Source organism: Monodelphis domestica, chromosome 2 (assembly GCF_027887165.1).
Source record: "Monodelphis domestica isolate mMonDom1 chromosome 2, mMonDom1.pri, whole genome shotgun sequence".
Lineage (NCBI taxonomy): Eukaryota > Metazoa > Chordata > Mammalia > Didelphimorphia > Didelphidae > Monodelphis > Monodelphis domestica.
In genome coordinates this window covers 119,124,341-119,146,461 of record NC_077228.1, presented here as the reverse complement: position 1 = coordinate 119,146,461, position 22,121 = coordinate 119,124,341, and the positions used below count along the sequence as shown (strand labels likewise).

The 22,121-nt window shown below is 37.8% G+C and overlaps 1 long non-coding RNA gene across 2 annotated transcripts in view; it reads left to right on the top strand.

Moving 5' to 3' along the window:
• Positions 1 to 18: 18 nt before the first annotated feature.
• Positions 19 to 22,121, top strand: part of LOC103094235 (uncharacterized) — a 56,463-nt gene continuing 34,360 nt past the window's right edge. Inside the window, exon 1 of one of the 2 annotated variants that reach the window (XR_008916206.1) lies at positions 19 to 369. This is a non-coding gene — a long non-coding RNA (uncharacterized LOC103094235). Of the gene's footprint in view, positions 408 to 22,121 lie in introns of both variants that reach the window. The other variant, XR_008916207.1, reaches the window with a different exon arrangement.

Here is a 22,121-nt window from a genome sequence, read left to right as displayed (position 1 = left end):
GAAAGGGTGGGACTGTTGTGTGACGGACATCTCTCTTAGCCAATCATCGATGAAATTAGGGAGGCGCGCTGCCTGCGTCATAGCAGTGGAACGAACACCCCAGATTGAGTGAGGGTGGGTGCCGTCATCCCCCAAAACACACATACACACACACAAGCGCTCATACATGCACACGTGTGCTCGCGTGCGATTGCTTAAGTGCCTGTTAACTTTCTGACAGCCAATGAAAGAACTGGAAAACTAGAAAGGGGCGGGGAGACTGACGGCGCCGGACACTCTCCTCACCACCTCCCAGGCCCGCTAGCCAATGAGCTGCTGAAGCGACTGACAGCAACCATAGGAACGAGCGCGGGGAGGAAAGAACGCCAGGTGATCTGTCAGAAGGGCAGCGTCACGGTCCAGTCCGGGTAGGAGAGGGCACTGATTGACAGCCTACGGGGATCCTGGGGGAAGGCGAGGGGAGGGAAGGGAGGGATTCTAAGGGCGGGCGTTGGAGAAAAATCCCTTCCCCAAAGTTTTAACGTGTCTCGGGGAATTTAGGCTCCGCCCTTCCCCACTCTTCACTCCTAACTCCTCACCCCCACCCCCGCCATCCTCTCACTCCGCCTCAGGCTCTTTATGAGCACATGTTCTGGGTTCTGAAATATAAGCACAGCTTTCCAAAAAAGCCCCAAAGCTGACTTCCAGACCGCTCTCTTGGACTGGAGAAGAGACTTCCCCCCGCCTTACCCAACTTAAGGCCAGCAAACTAACCAACCGGGGTGTACCGAATCACTTAAAAACAAACAAAAAAAAAAGGTCTGTTTATTCAGGAACTTGCTATATACCCTTAGCCTGACCTTGTTTCCTGCTCCCTACACACTTTCTCCAAACTGTCTTTTCAATAGACTGCAAACTCTTTAGCCTGGGCTTCAGAGCCAGACCTCTAAAGACTTTTCCAGTCCTTGTGGTTACCATTCCCCAGGAGAGATTCTTTTTCTGGAGGGCATATGAATAGATTTCAGGGGGTCTGTTAACGGAAAAATTACATCTTTATTTTTACTAACTTCTAACTGAAACTGATAAAAATACAATTATGTGTTTTAAAAAAAAACACACTTTTTTTTCTGAGAAGGGTTGCAAAAGCTTCATTTACCAAAGTGTCAAAGGGGTCCATGACATACACAAAAAAAGTTTAAGAATCCATGATAGGAGAGACCTATCCCAAAATATACTTTCTTGACTTTCCCACTTTGATTTTCCTTCTATCTAATGTAGTTCTTAACCTGAGGTCAGTGAACTTGTTTTTGTTGTTTAAAAAAAAAAGTTTTGATACCTGCATTTTGATATAATTGATTTCCTTTGTAATCCTATATATTTTATACATTTAAAATCACCCTGAGAAGGATTATGATAGGAAAGAAATTAATAACCCTTGGTCTAGAATATACTTTTATTTCCCCAATCACAGGACCTGGACCTAAAGGCAAGAGAACCTGGGTTTAAATCAGAGGCAGCAAGGTGGAACAATGGATAAAAAGGGTTGGGCCTGAAATAAAAAAGATCAGATTAAATCCAACTTCAGACACTTACTGATTGAAAAACCTTCAATAAGTCACCAAACCTTGGCCTCAGTTTCTTCAAATGTAAATAGGGGTAATAATAGTTCTACCTCCCAGAGTAGGCAGCTAGGTGGTACAGTGAATAGAATACAGAGCCTGGAATCAGGAAGACTCATCTTGCAATCTAGGATCAGACTTTTAAAAACTGTGGAACCCTGGTCAAGTCACTTAACCCTATTTGCCTCAGCCCCTCAACTGTAGGAAAGTGTCAAACCATTCCATTATCTTTGCCAAGAAAACCCCAAATGGGGTCATGAAGAGTCAACTGCACACAGGGTTGTTGTGAGGATCAAATGAGATAATTATGAAGTGATTCGTACAGGGCTGGTACATAATGGGTATTTAATAAATAAATGCTTATTCACTTCTCACACCAAATCCCAGTTATGTCACTTTACTGTGTGACTTAGATAAATCTTGCTAAGCTTTAGCTTTATCTGTTAAATGAAGGGATTGATCTACAACCTCTAAGTTCTCTTCCAACTCTAAATCTGTGATTCTATAATCACATAAGATAGCAAAATGCTTGCCTTCAGAGACTTTCCCTGATGATCCTAGTACTGTGATGGTGAACCTATGACACACATGTCAGCACTGACACATGTAGCCATTTTTATGACACATAGCTGCATGCAGGCTCAGCATGCCTTGGGCCTGCCCCAAGAGCCACATCCCACAGCCATGACTGTGGCCATGCCCCAGGCCCGTGGATGGGGGGCGGGGGGACTGCTCCTCATGCTGTCCATGGGGGCAGGGGGCTAGTGACAGGCAACATGTGCCAAGGAGCTGGGATGTGGGGGGGCCCATAGGGCAGAGAGGAGGAGTGTGAGGAAGGAGCTTGCATGGGCAGGCATGCTGGCAGCCACTGCTCACAAATGCCCTGGACCAGCAGGCTGGGGAGGGGCAGGGCAGGCTGACCAGGGTAAGCCTGTGGAAGACTGGGCGGGGCTCCAGCTCACATGCAACAGAGGAGTGCCTGGAACCAATTACCAGACACTTTTAGCACCCTGAAAAATATAGAAATGGCTTTACTCACAATTTTTCCCTCTATGTACTTTTGTGAGACCTTATTCTCAGCTTTAAATAATATGAAAATTAACAAAAGAAAAAGATGGACAGATGACTTTAGTAGCGCTTGCTTGGGCTTGAAATGTACAAAATACCAACCTTCAATTGAAGATTTAGCCAATGAAATTCAACAACAAAAAAGTCACTAATAGGCAGGTTAGTTAAAGAATTCCCCCTCTCCCTCACTTATCCTAGTTCATAGCACCCCACACAAGTTAAATAATATCAAGACCAACAAAAGAAAACAACAGATGAACAAAGAAGTCACTAAGCAGGTAAGTTAAATAATTAGTTTTTGGTTTATATATTACAATTTTACATTTTTGTTATTTATAAATATTGTGAAATTAATGGGTTTTTTTTTCTCAAAGTGACACACCATCTGAGTTATGCTTGGTTTTTTGGTGAATTTTGACACACCAAGCTCAAAAGGTTGCCCATCACTATCCTAGTACCTCCTTTTCATGACCTTCTATAGCACTTATTAGCTGTCACTCTCATATAGTAGTTAAAAACCAATGTGCTGTATTATCAAGACTTGTAGTAGTATGGTAGAAGAAGCACTGGATCTGGAATAATATAGCCTGAATTCAAATTTGGTTGTGCTACTTACTATTTATTAGACCTTGAACAAGACTTGAAGACATGAACAAGACATGAAGGCTTCAGTTCTTTCACCTGCTACTCCCTAACTTAATACTGTCCCTCCAGGGTTAGAGCCTTAAAAGGTAGGCACTACCTTGGGTTCTAGGGATAACCCAGTACATGGTTATTCCTACTCATGTAATTCCTGAGCCCCTAAATAAGTGGTAAGCCAAGAGATATAGCAAACTCTTACCAAAGGCACTTACTAAAATGATACAGTAAAAATATTAGCTATAAAATGTTTACTCCATAAACTTGGGGCATACTTTCCCACAAATACATCTAACTTCAATGGGAAAAAATAGGCTTCAACTTACAATGGTAGAGAAACCAATATAGCATAAAAATCTATAAAGTTCTTATTTTCCCTTATAGATTGTGAAGTCTCTGAAGATATTCATATTTTCTTCATTGTGGTTCAATTTCTTGCACATAATATTCAATAATTCTTGGGATGACTGATTCTTGGTGCCCTTTTTAGTATCTTTTCATTTAGGATTTTTTGGAGGGTACTATTGTCTTTTGGTGACAAAAAAAAAATCATTGCTATGAATTTAGTATAAGAAGGAATCTTAGAACCCATTTAGTCCAACCAATTCACTTTACTGAAAAGAGAATTGAGACTCAGAGGGACTAAATTATCTGCCTATGTCATGCATGTAGTAAGTTACTGATTCCATTTCAGCCCTGTATCACCAAAAAGTACTGTACAAGGCATCACAAGTCCCTGTTCTGCTACTCATTAACTGTTGGCCAAATCACTCAACCTCTCTAGTCCCTCCCTGGACCTTATTTTTCAGTTGTCAAATGAGGAGGTTAATCTAGATGCTCATAAGGAGCCTTTTGACTTTTAAAATGTTATTTCTAAAAGCCTATGAATTTTTATAAAACATGAATAGAATAAAAAAAATTAAAGATAGGCAATGTGGTTCAGTAGGGGGGACTGCTTTTGGACTCAGAAGAGAGGTGAATTTTAAATCCTTTTTTGTCACTTATTAGCTGTGTAAACCTAGGCAAGTTACTAAAAACTCAGATCTTGATTTCCTCATTTATAAATGGGGATAATAATATTTGTTCTATCTACTTCAGGATTATTCCAAGGAAACTGCTTTGTAAAACTTTAAGCACTGTTCTTAATCTGAGTTGTTATACAACAGAAAATAAACAAATACAGTACATAACTAGTTGCAGATGTATAAAGCTACATTTATGAGTGTTGGGATAGGGTAGTTGGAAAAATTGGAGTAAACTAGAATGAGTTGGAGTTAGTCAGGGAAAACATTTTTGGAAGCGATGATTTTAAAAGAAAGGAGTATGTTCCAGATAAAAATCAGTATTCAACTGGACAACATTTGGTCATTAGTTGTTATCCAGTAGAGGAAATTATAATCCCTGGACAAAACTGAAAATGTGGAAGTTTGTGTGTGTGGGTATGTGTGCTGGCCTGTAATATAAGCACATTAAGGAAAAATAGTCTCCACCTCTCCCCAACACCTCACTCAGCCACATAGGCAGGGGTGGGGAGTGGGGTTGTGTTTTTTTTTTTTAATCTACTTTCAGGATATCTGCTTCTGTAACAGTGATTTCACTTCTATTTCACTGACTCCATTGCACATGACATTTTCCCCAGATCTGACTCTGATTACAAACAGGCTTACAGAAGGGGTAGAAGGAGGGAAGGGCATGCCTGTATTGGCAAATACAGTATATTTCAGTATATGCAACAGATTGAAAATAGGGAAATGATAAAAATTTATATAATATTTTGTAGCCACAAAGCATTTTATAGTATTCCATTTGATCCATAATCTCGCCTGAGAGGCAAGAGTTGCAATTACTAGTGTAACAAGAGCTATTCCATGGAGCATGTTCAGAGATACTCTTTCTGTTTCTATTTGACCACATGGGCTCTTTGGGGTGTGCTTTCCACTATGTAGTATCCCAGGACTGAAGAACTTTCATTTTGGTATCATATGCTGAACACTCAATGGTCCTGTGGTTGTCTCTTCATCCCATGACAACAGCAGGGGTTGTATTCATTGAAAGAAACTGCTTTTGGTTCCATTTCCTTGCTTCTATTCTCCCATGTAGTGGGGTAGTTTTAATTGTTTTAACACTCTCATGGGAGGAGATAAAGGGTGAAACAGTGGATAGGACACTGGGCCTATGGTAAGAGAGACCTAAGTTCAGATTTGACCTCAAATACAACTGACCCTAGACAATTTGCCTACTATTTGCCTCACTTTCTTCAAATGTAAAATGAGGATAATAATAGTGCCTAGATTGTTGTGAGGATCAAATGAGACAATATTTATAAAGTGTTTAGTATGGTGCCTGTCATATAGTTGGTTTAATATGCTTGTTCCCTTTTTTAATCCCACCCCTGCTCTCATGTGGGGCATAGACTCAACTAAGTGAAAATGGGCCCGTAGCTGCCTTTTTCACATTGTGTTCTCTTTCTTGAGTAGGTGACTAAGCATCAACCTCCAGGTAGCTCTATCTAGGCTTGGATTTGACTTTTTGAGTACAAAAGGGCTGAAGTCCTAGGTCTATTGAGAGAAGCTGACTGGTAGCAAGGAAAGTTTGGCCCAGACTGGACCTATTTTACCACAAATATGTACTGGGTGTTGTTTTGAATAGGTGACATGTAAATAACTAGTCAGCAGTTCCAAAAGCTTCTTTATCTGCTCTTCAGGTTTAAGTATCAGTCTCCCAGCATATTTTTAACAATAGTTACAAATTGTTACTGAATCAGAATCCTGTTTTAAGTCATTATGAGTCTTTTTATACTTAGCATTTCTTTTGTGCATAGGAATAAAATACCTGTCCCACACTTAACTCATACTGTATATTTAGAACCTTTCATTCCCCACTTTGGGGAGACCTAGATTTGAGCCACAATCTAAGCTTTAAATAATGTCCTAGGGCAGTGATGACAAATTTTTTAAAGGTGGAATGTTGGGCCCCACCCTCCACAGCAAGTGCTATGCCAGTCCCTGTCCCGCCCCCCCCCCAGAGACCATGTGCCATCCCCCTCCTCCATTTGGGTGCCAGGCACACCCCACCCCTTACCCTACACTGGGGAGGGAGGGAGTTCTCCCTGGGCTGCTGGGCAGAGGGGTGGGTGAAGTGAAAAAATGTCTTCAGGCATCATGGAGAAGGGGAAGGGAGTAGCTCCACCTGAGCCCCTTTGCTTTTCTAGTAACAAACTCTGGCAGGGGTGGGGTGGCAGGGAAGGTGGCTGAGTGCCCACAGAGAGTGCTCTCTATGTGCCATCTTTGACACCCGTGTCATAGGTTCACCATCACTGTCTTATGGTGGTGTGGCTAAGACTTAACTTGTAGAACTCTGAGGAAAAGGAGCCTAAATCATCTCATTGGAGGCTATGCTCCCCTAAGTCCAGCAAATATGGTGCTAATGAATGACTGAGTCCAGAGAAGAAAAAGCCCAATAACTTGATTCCTGTCTGCCCAGTAGCAGATGGCTAATTTGTTATTTTAGCACCCTTGTTTTATACATGGAGAAGTTACTATTACCTTTAGACAGAAGGTTGGCCCTGAGTTGTTTCATACATATAATGTACATTTGTGTCTGTTTTTCATTTGCGTGTGTATATGTTTCATTTATATATATCTTTCATTTTCACTTTGATGTTTTAAAAACCTAGGCTTGCAGATAGACATCAACTTTGAAATATTGTAACCAGTCCATTCTACCTTTATTCTTTTTTTTGTCTCATCAAGAAGCATTAGTAACCTCAAGAAATAGGTCTAGTACTGTAGGTTACATTTTCAGTACTTTTTTTATTTTAAATTTTTCACTATTTTTTCATGTCCAGAACTTTCATTCTTATATTAGTATGCATGGTTGTTTTATATATGCATATTGATGTCTTCCTTTCCTCCATCTGCCAAAAGAAAAAAAATTAAGAGAACAGCTAGAAAACATGAGAAAAGTTTAAAGGAATTGGATTTCTTCTTTGCTATAGAAAGGAAAAAGCTTAGGGGTGATTTAATTTCTATCTCTAAGTACAGTGTGTGAAAAATCCTTCACAGGGAGGATAAAATTATTCTTCTTGTCTGTGAAATATTAAACAAGAGGAAATGGGCAGAAAATATTGCTGTGTTAGACATAATGAACTTCTTTCCTATTAGGTGACAAAACAATTGAAGGTGCTACAATTGAAAGTTATGGAATCTCCCTCTCTGAAAGCATACAGCAAAAGAAAAAACTACCACTTGGCCTTGATGAGGAAAACGTTCATATATTTGATTCAACTGTGTTCACCTACTATGTACAATACTCTGTGCTTTTGGAGATTCACAAGTCTATAATGGAGTCATTAAGGGGCAGTGTAGGGATATTTGAAGAATATTCCTAACATGAAGGGATGATTTCATGGAAAGGAACTACTATGTGCTTCCACAAATGTCCCCTGGTAGTTCTTTTACATACAAAATGTTTTTATTCACCTACCAGAATAGAGGGATATTTTTTTTTTTAACTGAGGTCTCTTTGTGAGTCCTATAATTCTATATTGCCTCTTTAGTCTGTCTTGGAGTATTTTCATGATAATCCATTTCATTTTTAGAAATGGTTCCTTGATTTGCACTCTCAGTTCTGGTGCTACCCATTAAACTTTCATAAAGGTCAATGTGGGAGACAGATGTTCTCTCCATTCCCTTTTTTCTGCTACCTTCTTCAGTTTTGTTTTCTTTTTTAATGGGACTGGAAATGGGACCAAGACCTTTCCTAATCAGCAACATGAATCCCATAATGTTGTTTATTTGGGTCTGATGCTTGAAAGTAATTATAGTTTATTGAAGAATGTAAGTGTAATCAAGTGGGACACAAAGAAGGAATGCACTTCAGAGGACAAATGATGGAATTATAGGAAGAGAACTCAAGCAATTCAGATAAATGTCAACAAATACTTATTGAGCGCCTGCAATATTCAAGGAGTATGCTATGTTAGGCACTATGCTAGATCTCATCTGAGATACAAAGAATATAGGCCTGGCCCTCTAGGAGCTTACAATATCACTGTAAGATATATACACAGGAAAAGATAATTATGAAAGTGAACTAATAGATGATATGATTGAGAAATGGTTTAGACAATATGATCTCAAGGAGTTCAGAGAAGGGAGATGACATTTTCTGTAAAGGTGGCCAGGGTATGCTTCCTGGAAAAGGTGGCAAGTGATCTTTAAATAGAAATGTGAGCAGAAGAGGGATAGGTGAAAGGAGCATTTCGGGAGAGCTTAAAAGCATGACAGAGCTAAGACAATATATTGTCAATTATGGGCATATTTGCATGCTTTTTGGTATTCTCATTTTGATCTACACAGAGTATTATCAGAACTTCATGAAATTAGCTAAGTACCTTCTTAACTATATACCAAGGAGTGTAGTAAATGCTAAAAAGTATTGACCCCAACCCCCCCTCACTGAATTGAATAGACTGTCTACAGTTTAAAGCAGAGATGAAGATACAGATGGGGAGGGGATTCTTTACTTCACATAGTCTCAAGTATTAAATATTTGCATGTATGAGTGAGTTTGTGGAGCTATTTGGTGCTTTCTCTCCGAATTTCCTGGGATTGGGACCCTTTCCCATGGGATAAAACCATCTTTGAACTTTGAACTTATCAAGTGACCCTTTCCTATTTCATTATTGGTTCTTATATGGAGGTTTTCTAGTTGATCCATATGTATGAATATCTAAGGAAGGAACTGGGAGAACAACTTACACTGTTAACATCAACATTGTAAAACTGAATAACCTTTAAAGGCTTAAGAAGATAAATTCTGATTCCCTATAGACTGATGATGAAGAATGTTGTCCTCCCGACAGAGGTGATAGACTCAAAATGCAGAATGAGATATAGATTTGTAAATAATATATATCTATGTATGTATTTATATCTATGTTTATAGATAGATAGATACATAGATGAATAGACAGATACATAGATAAACAAATATATAGATATAGGAAATAGCCATTAAGGGAATTTTCTTTGACTATATTTATTTGTTTCTCTAAGCACTGGGCCCTCATTGACCAGTCATATCATTATTCTTAGATGGATGCATAAATTTCAGAATCTCCTAGTTGGAAGGGACCTCAGAGGTCATAAAACCCAAACCATACCTGAACAAGGTTCCTTTTAACAACATACATGTTCAGCATTCATCTATCTTTTCCTTTAACCTATGGTAAGAGAAAAGTCACAACCACATAAAGCAGCCATTCCACTGTTCACTAGCTGCCTTCTTAGGAAGTTTTCCCTTACATTAAGCTTAAATTTGCCTCTTTGTAACTTCTATTCATTGTTCCTAGTACAGGGGTATAGAACCAAGCAGAAATAATCAAATCTCTCATGCAGTAGCCTTTCAAACATTTGATAAGAGAGATTTAAGATCATCCTATGTCTTTTCTATAGACTTAATATATCCATTTCTTTCATCTAACATTCATACAGCCCAGTTTTGTGACCTTTTATCATCCTAGTTGCCTAGTTGCTTTAAGCTTAAACATACCCTTCCTAAAATGTCCAAAACCCGAATACAACATTCCAGGTATAGTCTTACCAGGACAGAGTACAATGGAACTGTCACCACCTCTAATTCTGAATACTCAATTCCTCTTAATGCAGTGCGAGATTACATTAGTTTTTATGGGACCATATCACACTGCTGACTTTATATTGAGTTTTCAATTCACTAAAACCCTCAGATCTTCTTCAGATAAACTACTGCCTACCTACCTCTTCCTCTTTCTCTCTATGATATTGATATTTTGAACCCAAGTGTAATATTTATGTTTTCTCTATTAAAATTAATCTTTTTTAGGGTTGGCCCAGTTATTCTAGCCTATGGAAATCATTTTGCATCCTGACTCACTCATCTAATATGTTCAGTAACTTGTTTGACATTGTGTCACCTGGAAATTTGATAACCAAAACTATGATTTCATCCAAGTCATTGATAAAAATATGAAATAGCATAGGGCCAAGGATATATCCTTGGGTACTCCACTAGAGACTTCCTCTCAAGGTGACATTTTCCCATTAATGACCATGCTTTGGGTCCAGATCCAGCTCAGAATCCACTTAACTGCATTAAAATTGTAGTTCTGCTTCTGATAATCCCATATCTTTTCATCTTGTACATAAGAATGTCATGAGAGACCTTGTTGAATACTTGCTAAAATTAAGGAAAGCAATGTGATCCAATGTGCCTATATCTCAGAATCACATATCTATTTATTATTCAGTAATTTAAGTGTTATTTAACTCTTCCTGACCCCATTTGGGACTTTCTTGGCAAAGATGCTAGAGTGGTTTGCCATTTCCTTCTCCAGCTTATTTTACAAATGAGGAAGTGGAGACAAACAATATTAAGAGACTTACACAGAGTCAAGCTAGTAAGTGTCTGAGGCCATATTTGAACTCAGGAAGATGAGTCTTCTTGACTCGAGGCCTGGCACTCTATCCACTGTACCATCTTCTTATTGTAACTATAGCATTCCTCTGCTCAGTCTAACTGTCAGAAAAGGATGTGAGACTAGTCTAGCATGACCTGTTCTTGATAATAAAAATGGCTAACATTTATGTAGCACTTTAAGGTTTACAAAACACTCTATAAATATTATCTCATATAATCCTAACAACTTTGGGAGAAAACTGAGTCATATGGGGTGAAGCCACTTACCCAGGGTCATATAACTAGAAAGTTTCTGAGGTTGGATTAGAACTCATGTTGTCCTGATTCTGGGTATAGTGCTTTATCTATTTCACCATTTCATTCCCTCTTTGAGACTATATACTACCTTTTGGTGATCCTGGTTCTAGGTATGTACTAATAATCATCCTTCTATTAACACATTCTATAATTCGACCAGGAATAGAAGTCAGTTTCACAGGCATAGATCTCTTCTCCACTATCTTAATTTTCTCTCTAAATTTACTTGAAGAGAACTAGGTGGCCAGTGGATAGAGTGCCAGGCCTGAAGTCAAGAAGACTCATCTTCCTAGGTTCAAATATGCCTTTAGCCACTTACTGGCTGTGTGACACCAGAAAAGTCACTTAACACTGTTTGCCTTAGTTTGCTCATCTGTAAAAAAAAAAGTGGGGGAGAAGGAAATGGCAAATCATTCCAGTATCTTTGCTAAAAGAGCCCCAAATAGGGTTATGAAGAGTTGGACAACACTAAAATGAATTAATAACATTCTTGCCTGGTTCTCTTCTTACCTTTCTGACCACTCCTTCTCAGTCTCCTTTTTATTTGTCCTGATCATGCTCACTAACCTTGAATGTCATATAGGGCTCTAAACTGGGTCCTTTTTATCTATGGTGATTTCATCAACACCCATGAATTCAGTTATCATCTCTACACTGATGATTCTCAAACCTTCTTATTTAGTCATACCTTTTCTTTCTTTCTTTTTTAACTCTTATCTTCCATCTTGGAATCAATACTGTGTATTGGCTCCAAGGAAGAAGAGTGGTAAGGGCTAGGCAATGGGGGTTAAGTGACTTACCCAGTGTCACACAGCTAGGAAGTGTTGGAGGCCAGATTTGAACCCAGTACCTCCAGTCTGTCTGGATCTGCCTCTCAAACCATTGAGCTACCTAGCTGCCCTCATCCTACCTTTTCCATCTGCCTTTCACCTTACATTTCTAACTGCTTATTAGCTGTTTTAAACGCACATCCAGTAGATGTCCTAAAACTCAAAATGTTCAAAGCTGAATCCATTATCTTTCCCTTAAACCTTTCTCCATTCCAAACTTCCCTATTACATGGGGGGGGGGGGGAATTATGCACTTAGGATAAGGGAATGGATTGAGTGGGAAAGAAATCTTTATATCAAAATTTTCTGATAAGGGTTTGGGGTATGTACATCTATATCTGTATACTGTGAAGATTGGATTTAGCTATCTCCTGATTGTAACAATGAAGATACTTAGTCTAACAAAATCAGGGATGTATTGGGAACTTTACATCACTCCACCCTACTTTGTCTAACAAAAACAGGAATGTCTATAACCATACTTAAGGATTAAGTATAAAGGAGGATGGCCTTTGATAGAGAAAAATGACAAATCAAAAATAGCTGACAGATCCCTGGGCTGTCCCAAGTCAAGCTTAAGCTACCATTGATACAGATGAGATGCAGGAAAGTGATATAAAATCGTCTATATATTTCACATCACTTCCTCTCATGGCTCTCTCTCTTTCCCCAGAAATGTGGCTCTGGCTGGCAGTATGCTAAACATTCTGACATCTTGTTGTGGTGGAAGCTCTTTGTCTGGGTTTTGGTGGTGAGTTTGCCCTTTAGCTAATCCAGGTTCAGGCATCTTAGCTGAGCCCTCTTGGAGTTCAGGCTGATTCCTTCCTTCTTAACTCTCCAAACTTTATCTTCCTAGAAGCCTCTAATCTACCTCATGGCACAGGCCAGGCAGGAGAAATCCTACACCTTTTCCCTCTCCCTTCTTCTTAATTTCTTTCCTTTATATTAATTAAAATCACCATAAATTTCCAGCTGACTTGGGTATTTTATTTGGGATATCCCATGGCAACCAATAATTAATATAGTTTAGGTCACAAAGCTAAAATTATCCCTTATAATACATATATAGGTATAATATATAAGCTGATAAACATATACACAGATATGAACAATAGCCATTCCCCAATAGATTAGTAGTCAAAGGATGTAAACAAATAGTTCAAGAATTGCAAAGTATTCACAACTATTAAAGAAAAGGGCTCCAAATTACTAAAAAGAAAAAGGAAAATCAAAACAAAATAAAAGTTTCACCTTATATCCTGAAAGTTGCCAAAAATGACAAAAATGGCAATATTCAATGTTGGAAGGGTTGTGAAATAAGAGGCACACAAATACATTATTGATAGTGCTACAAAATAGTGCAACTATCTTGGAAAGCAATTTGGAATTATACAAATAAGGTGACTAAAATGTCTATGCCTTTTGACCTGGAGATACTATTGCTGGGCTTATACCCTAAGGAAGCCATTAATAAGAAAAAAGTTTCCACATACACCAAAATATTTATAGCAGCACTTTTTGTTATATATAAACATATATATGTATATGTACATATAAAGTTATATATATAACCTTATGTTATATATAAACATATATATGTTTATGTACATATATGTTTATATAAAAGGAAACAAAGTAGATACTCATCAATTGGGGAATGGTCAAAGAAATTGTAGTACATGAATATATTTAAATATTACTATGCTGTAAGAAATGATCAGTGTGATGAATAGAGATGCATAGGAACTATGGGAACTAGTGAGTAGGAGAGTAAGTATAGAAAAGAAACTAATATACTTAGTAACATTAACAATGTAATTGTAAAGGATAAGTACACACCAAAAAAGCCAAAAGTGAATATATTGCAATTATAATGATCAAATAGGACTCAGTAAAATATGAGATGAAATATGAGTTTTTCCTTCCTTAAAAATTATTATTTGTTATATGAGATGGCTTTCTGGGAGGAGAGAGAAGGAAGAATACTTGGGATAACTATGATGAGATAAGAAACAGAAGTAAAACTTATAAAGACTTATTTTAAAACATATAATTCTAATCTTTCTAAAAACTTATAAGAAATTTAAATCTTACCTTTTAAAGGCAACCTTTCCCAATCTTCTTTCCTTCCTTCCTTCCTTCCTTCCTTCCTTCCTTCCTTCCTTCCTTCCTTCCTTCCTTCCTTCCTTCCTTCCTTCCTTCCTTCCTTCCTCCTCTTTCTTCCTTCCTCCTCTCTCTTTCTTTCTTTCTTTCTTTCTTTCTTTCTTTCTTTCTTTCTTTCTTTCTTTCTTTCTTTCTTTCTTTCTTTCTTTCTTTCTTTCTTTCTTTCTTTCTTTCTTTCTTTCTTTCTTTCTTTCTTTCTTTCTTTCTTTCTTTCTTTCTTTCTTCCTTTCTTCCTTTCTTCCTTTCTTCCTTTCTTCCTTTCTTCCCCTTGCCTTCCATTTCAGAATAAATACTATATATTTGTTCTAAAGCAGAAGGGCAGTAAGGGCTAGGCAATGAGGGTTAAGTAATTTGCCCTGAGTCACACAGATAGAAAATATAGATCAGATATCAACCTTGAAGTCTAGTCCTGTATCTCTGCCCACTGAGCCACTTGGCTGCCCCCTAAAAATCTTTCTTAATTCTAGTATCTTTTCTCTGCTATTTATTTCCCATTTATCCCACCTGTAGTCTATTTTTTACATGGTTGTTTGCATATCTTCTCCATCTTTAGTCTATGAGCTCCTTGAGACCTGGGACTGACTTTTACCTGTCTTTGAATTTCTAGCACTTAAGATATTGCTGTACTAAGGCATATAGTAAGGCTTAATAAATTCTTATTGATTGACTCACTTTCCTGGCTATATCAGTTCTTACTTGATGATGCCTTTCATACTACTTGGTTCTCAAAAAAAATTGTTTTACTAACAGATTACTCTTATAAATATACTAATGAGTGCCTGATTGCTTTCTGAAGTTGTCTAAACTTGACTAAAGAGTAATGAATTTCACACACTGAAACAAAAAAGAAAAATTTGAGAACAGGATAATGGTCAATGTGGACAATCTGCACCTTGGAAATGGTATGGTTGAGATGACAATTAGACATTTGAGTGGGGAAAGCAGGTTGAAAAGCTTAGAAATGCCTAATCAGAAAGAAAGTTATTTGTGTCTATAAAAGTCTATTTTATAGTTTTTTATACAGAAGACAAATAGATCATACTATCACACTGAAGAAAAGGAAGAATCCTTGAGAAATAGTTATGCTGTAGGAAAGGGTCTGGGAACAGAGCCCTGAGAGATGCCCACCCACAGGGAAAGGGAGAATGAAATACTTATACAGAAAAAGCTAAAGGAACAGATGGGTTGTGAAAATGAAAACAAGGAAAATAAAAAATCTACAGATGCCTAGAAATGAAGGAAGGAAGCATAGAAGAGGAAAAAAATTATCTGTCAGTATCAATGTCAGTAAAAATAATAATAATTAGAAAGAAAAGGCAATTTGGTTTGGCTAGGAGACAATTGATTATTTGATTTTAGAATGAGAAGTTTCCCCAGCACCAAAGTCAAACAGAATGAAGGTCACATTATGAATGAGTGCAGTTTTTTTTTTTTTTAAGTAGAGATAGCAAGACAAGCAGGAATGCAGAACAAATAGATTAGGAGAGGAATAGGGGATAAAGGTGGCAAAAGCATGATGGATGGAGGAAGTATTTGAGTGGGAAAAAATGGAATCCCTTTCTAGGATACATAGCCAGCATTCTCTCCCCTATTAAGATGGAGAAGGGAGGACAGAATCATACTTTCTGAAGCTTATTCCTCCCTGGGGTGGCTATCCTTCTTAATCCATTTGTGTTTGTACTTGTCCATGTTTGTCCTTGATGTGTCTCTCTCTCTGTTGAATGTGTTATCTTCCCTTGCCTCTTATGACAGACATAGTCTAGTAAAAGGATCCTTACCTCCTATCTTAATCTGCATAATTCATCTTGCACACCACTACCAAATTAGCCTGCCCTGCCCCCTCCCCCCAAAAAAACAAAACTTAAGAAAATAACCTTTGCTGTCCATCTTAGAACTGTGAATCAGTTCTAAGGCAGAAGAATGGTAAAGACTAGTTAATTGGGATTAAGTGACTTGCCCAGGGTCACACAACTAGAAACTGTCTGAGTTGAAGTAAAGTCCTCCCTACTCCAGGCCTGGCTCTCTATCTACTGAGCCACATAGCTGCCCCCCAAAAAACACATTTTCATTGTATAACCTCTGTTGGCAGTCATTTAGTCATGTCTGACTCTTCATGACCCGATGGACCATAGCCATCTATAGTGTTTTCATGGCAAGGATACTGTTGCAATTTGCTATTTCCTTTTTCAATGGATCCTTTTGTCAAACAATTAGAGGTTAAGTGACTTGACCAGGATCACACAGCTAAGAAGTGTCTGAGGCTGGATTTGTACTTGGGCCTTTCTGACTCCAGACCAAACACTGTATTCACTGACTTACCTAGATATGAAGGACCAAATTATTAGCAAAACAAGGTTCCAAAATAACCCTAAGGGAGTACACTATCCATAGCCAAAAAAAGAAGTATTGGAATCTGATTGCAGATCAAAACATACCATTCTTCACTGTATTTCCTTCATGAGATTTTTATTGTATGTGTGATATATGTCTTCATTCATGACATGGGGAATATGGAAATACATATTACATGAAAACACTGGTGTATAACTTATTTTAGACTATTTACCATCTGGTGGGGTGAAGAAAGAGGAGGAGAATCTGAATCACAAAATGTCAAAAAAGAAATTGTCAAAAATTGTTTCTATATGTAATTGAAAAGAAATAAAATTTCATTAAAAATTTTTAACTATGTGGTATTAGAATATACCAGAGAAGGTTGAATTGCTGTCCTATAGAAACTTCAGCCAGGCAAGTTGTTGCTGGTCCCTCCTGGGAGGACCAGTTATTAACTTCTATGACAGGCATATAAAGTTTCTTACTTAGTGCATGTTTGATACCTCAGATCCTCAAGACCTCTTTGCCTCTGGCAATATTTGTCTCTTCTTTCCTCTTTCTTGCTGTGACCTGTGGTTCCAGTTTGTGGTGTGTGACTGTTTTCTGTGGCACAAGTCTTGCCTCACCCTGTAGTTGTATAATAATAATTGACTTTTTAATGGTCTCTACAGTTACAACATCATCTACTTGCATTATCTCATTTTGATTCTCACAATAACCCCAAAATGAAAGTAGCACAGATATGAGTATTCCCATCCTACTGATTAGGAAGGAGGCACAAAAGGGTAAAATAAATTGTTTGCCATCACACAGCAAAGGTAAAGATAGCAATGCTGAGATTCAAACCCAGATCTCCTCATGACATCACTAGTTTCATAGCTACCCATTCTAGTTGGGATCTGCCCTACCTTCTTGCTTGCCTTTTCTCAAACCTTTATCCCTAAATGCCTTACTTTGGCACTTTTGATTTTGATTTGTGGCTCCACTGGTCTTGCTCCAGTTTTGTGTGCTTTTGAGCCTCACAGTGGATCGAAAATTGGAAAGAAGAAATCTATTTAGGAAAAGGAAATTATCCTTTTCTAAGAGTCATTTAGAGAGGAAGATGGAAAAGAAAGTTTGAGATTACAATGAAGGCCAGAAAGGAGTTGATGGTAGGAAGTAAAGAAGGCAGAGTTGTTTCCTTAAAGTGAGAACAAAGGTCAAGAAGGAAAATATAAAACCATAGCCCTAGGATACTCCCAGGACTCCTGGTTGATTCCCTTTCTTCACATATCCCCTCCAACTGTCATTATTTCCAGTCACACCCATCTTTAGAAAGTGACACCTACATCCGCAAAGTTATTTTACAATCAGTCAGCCCTCCCCCTGGTATCCTAGGCTGCTTATTCCAGGACAGTTTCCTTCCTTCCATTCACACATATGTTTAAAGACCTTTGGAAATTCCACCTCCTCCAGGAAGCCATTCCTGCCTAATTGAAAATGAAGTAGCAAACTTTCCTTCAGCCTGTCTGTTTTTCTGAACAAATAATGCAAATATCTCATTCTGGGCTCTCTAGTAAACAATGAGTACCTGTCCTTATCTTGCAACACATTTACACAGTCCAAAGTCACAAGTTTGATCCCTGCTTAGGCCAGTTGGTCTTAAAGCTACAGTGAGAAGACAGAGCATGCAAATGTTCTTTAGTTCCAGGCTAGTACAATTTCAGCTCTTGTTCTAAGGCTATTCCTTCATTTCTGCAATGCTATGAGTGGTGAAAGTGGAAAGGGCAATGGGAATAGAAATGAGACCTGTTTGTGTGACCTTGGTCAAATCACAATCTCTCAGGATCTTAATTTCCTTATCTGTAAAATGAGAGGGTTGGACTAAATAGTGCCAACACTTCCTTTTAGCCCTAAAAATTCAGTATTCCAATACACTATGATGTGACTCATGAGCTAACTCAGTAGTTATTCCTGGACAACAACTGATTACTCAGAAAACAAACTACTGCTGGACTTCAAGGAAATAGGCTATCCCAGTCTCTATATACCATTAGTAAACATGAAGAGTGGAACTGAGAAATGTGAGGGATGGATAAAGAATCTGGTTCCTACTTTTTCTCTCTTCCTTTTTCCATCCTAGAAAGCATGGGAGATAATGTGCTAATGTGGGATTAAGGAAGCTCTAGCTTTAAATCCCACTTTGATGGACTTAACTTCATTCCTAATAGGATAATTCTCCTCTGAGTGTCCTTATCTGTAAAATCAGGATAATTATACCTATATTACCCATATCAATAAACTATAAAAGTGCTATATAAATATCAGTTGTTATGTTTCTCTTTCTACCCTACCCTTTCTCAAAAAATGCTTCCAACCACTCCAACCCAGTCATATTACATAATTAGTAATTTAATAAATGTTCTTTGGTGATACATTATGAAGTTGGCCAAATGCTACTTCCTGTTTTGAAAAAAAGCAAGCCCATTTAGAAAGGCAGCCCATTTCCCCAACCCCCACTGCTTCCTGGACTTTTAAAGTGGATATTTTAACTGTTTTGGTGGGACCGAGTCAGATATACAAGTTAATGTTTTCTAAACAGGGGTATGACTTAAAGAAGGAAAGGAAATTCCCCAGAAACAAGATAGATTTATACAGTCCAAAGTAGCATGAACTTTTCTGTCATTTTCAAGGTTGTTTTAGGGACCAGTTTAGGCAAAATGATTTGACATCTGCTGACACCTACAGTCTGCCGCTTTTCAGTTATTAAAAGTGGCATTTAAAGGATGTTGAAGTTATACTTCTTTGCACTCCATAAGGAAAGAGGTTCTCCTGCCCCAGAGGTAAAATGTCTTCTGTACCCAAGAGAAACTATAGGATTTTCTTTAGGTAATGTCATGGAAGAGTAAAAGAAATGAAGTAGAGCTCCTTGGTATTCATTATCCTTCTCACTGAGTGGGACCATGAATACTTAGTTAAGTTGGAAAAATAAAAACAACTAAATTTAGAATCCACAGACCTAGGTTCAAATCCAAGTTTTCCATTAACTTTTGTATATGATCTTGGGGCAAACCACTTAAACTTTCTGTGTCTCAGTATCCTCATTGAGGGAGGTAGAGTAGATGAAAAGTCCATTCTAATTTAAATTCTGTCATCTTATGTGATCTAAGAATGAATTCTCCTTGAACCATTTCTCTTTCTTTTAAAAAAATGTTCCAAACTCACCTTTCCCTACAAGATATTGATATTACTTTAGTTCCACGCAAAGAATGCTGAATATGGAGCCAGAGAGTTTGTTTTCTAATTCTAGCTATATCACTTATTACCTGTTTGATGGTGAATGAATTACTTAAGTTCTCTGGGCTTACTTTGCTCATCTGTAAAAGGGGGGAGGACTAGAAAAACTCTGAGGTCCCTATTAGCTCTATTATCTAAGAGCAGAAATTTTCTGTTACCTTTTTTTTTTTTACAACTCTAAGACAGAAAGACCAGGGCTAGGCAAACAGGGTTAAATGAGTTGCCCAAGATTGCACCACTAGGAAGTATCTGAGGTCAAATTTGAATCCAGGTCCTCCCAACTCCACGCCTGGCACCTATCCTCCATGCCTCCTCACTGTCCCATATCCATTACATTTCTGTCCCTTAACATATATGCATAGATTTTTTTTGTACTTATTCTTTTTTTGTATGTAGTTTTATTCTTTTTTTTTAAAAAAAGAACATATTTTCTGTCCTATGTATTTAAAATTCAAAATTGTGAACAATAAATTCAAAAAATACATTTAAATGTCCACAATGTAAAAGACACTGGTGATTGATATTAATGATATAACAATTAAAAAAATTATAGTGTCTGCAAGGACATTACAAATGTATGTGAGGGTGAAGTTGGAAGGTAAACAAAAATGTGCAAAGATTAGTATATTATAAGGTAGACAGCAAAAGGGACAAAAATAAATTGAGATCCAGATAAAGTGCTCTAGGAATATTTGAAGAAGGAGAACTCTTTTAATAAGGAGGGAAGGTGTGGGAGAACAGTGTAGGCTTTATACCGAAGGTGGTACTTGAAATAACTAATGAACTATAGTGATGAATACCCCAATAGATACTCAAGTCATTATGTTAATAGACTTATTGAAGAATTCTGTGAGATAACTCACAATTCCAACCAGCAACCAGATATTTAATCTGGACTACAGACTCTCATGTAAGTATTAAGGTCCTCTGTATGGAGTTATAAAGATCACAAAAGACATCCTCTTTGCCCTCAGGGAGCTTACAATCAAATAGAGAATGCCTTAAAATTAAGTTGACTTCTATTCATTAGCTGAGGACAATTGTTAAAAAAGATGAAATATGTTCAATGTATTTAGACATAAAATCAGGGCAAAAATCTAACAGTGGGAAGCTGAGCATCTTAAGGAAAATGTGCATTTTTAGGGCGAAATTAATCAAGAACTGTTGTTAAGTGATACACAGAATCATTGCTAATGTCATGCTGCATCCTACATAAAAAAAAAAGACTTCTAACCTACCATCATTAGGGTTGACTTAGATACACAAGTTAATCATTGACTTTGGCATTGTGAACTTTTCTCTATAGGTTCACATCACAATACCTTCTCATCTTATTTGGTCATGTGCCTTTTCAGTAAATGTTCCAAAGAGAGTTCACTCAAGGCCCTCAGAAGCCTTCCTCCTATTCTGATTCTTTTAGTATTTGGAAAATAACAATATTAGTGTTGTCCTTTATTCTTGCCATATAACCAGGCTACCCATTCTTTATTTTTAATAAATTAATTTAGTCAATTTAGAACATTATTCCTTGGTTACAAGAATCATATTATTTCCCTCCCTCCCCTCCCCCCACCCTTTCCGTAGCCGACACACAGTTCCATTGGGTATTACATGTGTCCTTGATCAGAACCTATTTCCATGTTGTTGGTATTTGCATTAGGATGTTCATTTAGAGTCTACCTCCCCAGCGATATCCCCTCGACCCATGTATTCAAGCAGTTGTTTTTCTTCTGTGTAATTCTGCTCCCAGTTTTTCCTCTCAATGTGGATAGTGTTCTTTCTCATACATCCCTCTGGGTTGTTCAGGATCACTGCATTGCCACTAATGGAGAAGTCCATTACATTTGATTGTGCCACAGTGTATCACTCTCTGTGTACAATGTTCTCCTGGTTCTGCTCCTCTCACTCTGCATCACTTCCTGGAGGTTGTTCCAGTCTCCATGGAATTCCTCCACTTTATTATTCCTTTGAGCACAAGAGTATTCCAGCACCAACATATACCACAATTTGTTCAGCCATTCCCCAATTGAAGGGCATCCTCTCATTTTCCAATTTTTTGTCACTACAAAGAGACAAAGAGTGCAGCTATGAATATTCTTGTACAAGTCTTTTTCCTTATCATCTCTTTGGGGTACAAACCCAGCAGTGCTATGGCTGGATCAAAGGGCAGACAGTCTTTTAGCACCCTTTGGGCATAGTTCCAAATTTAGGCTACTGTGAATCTTAAAAATTGCTCAGACTATACCTTAGAAGATTTGATTAAGCTATTCCCCTATTGTAACAATGGAGGAACTTGATCAGGAATGTATTGGGAACTTTAAAATTACTCCACCCTGCTCAGACAGTGCCTTAGGGGAAGATAAAGTTGCAACTTTATGATTGAACAATCAAAAGTCCCCAACTCATACTTATAGTGAAGCAAAAACCCTAAGCTAGGTGGTCTATTTTTAGATCT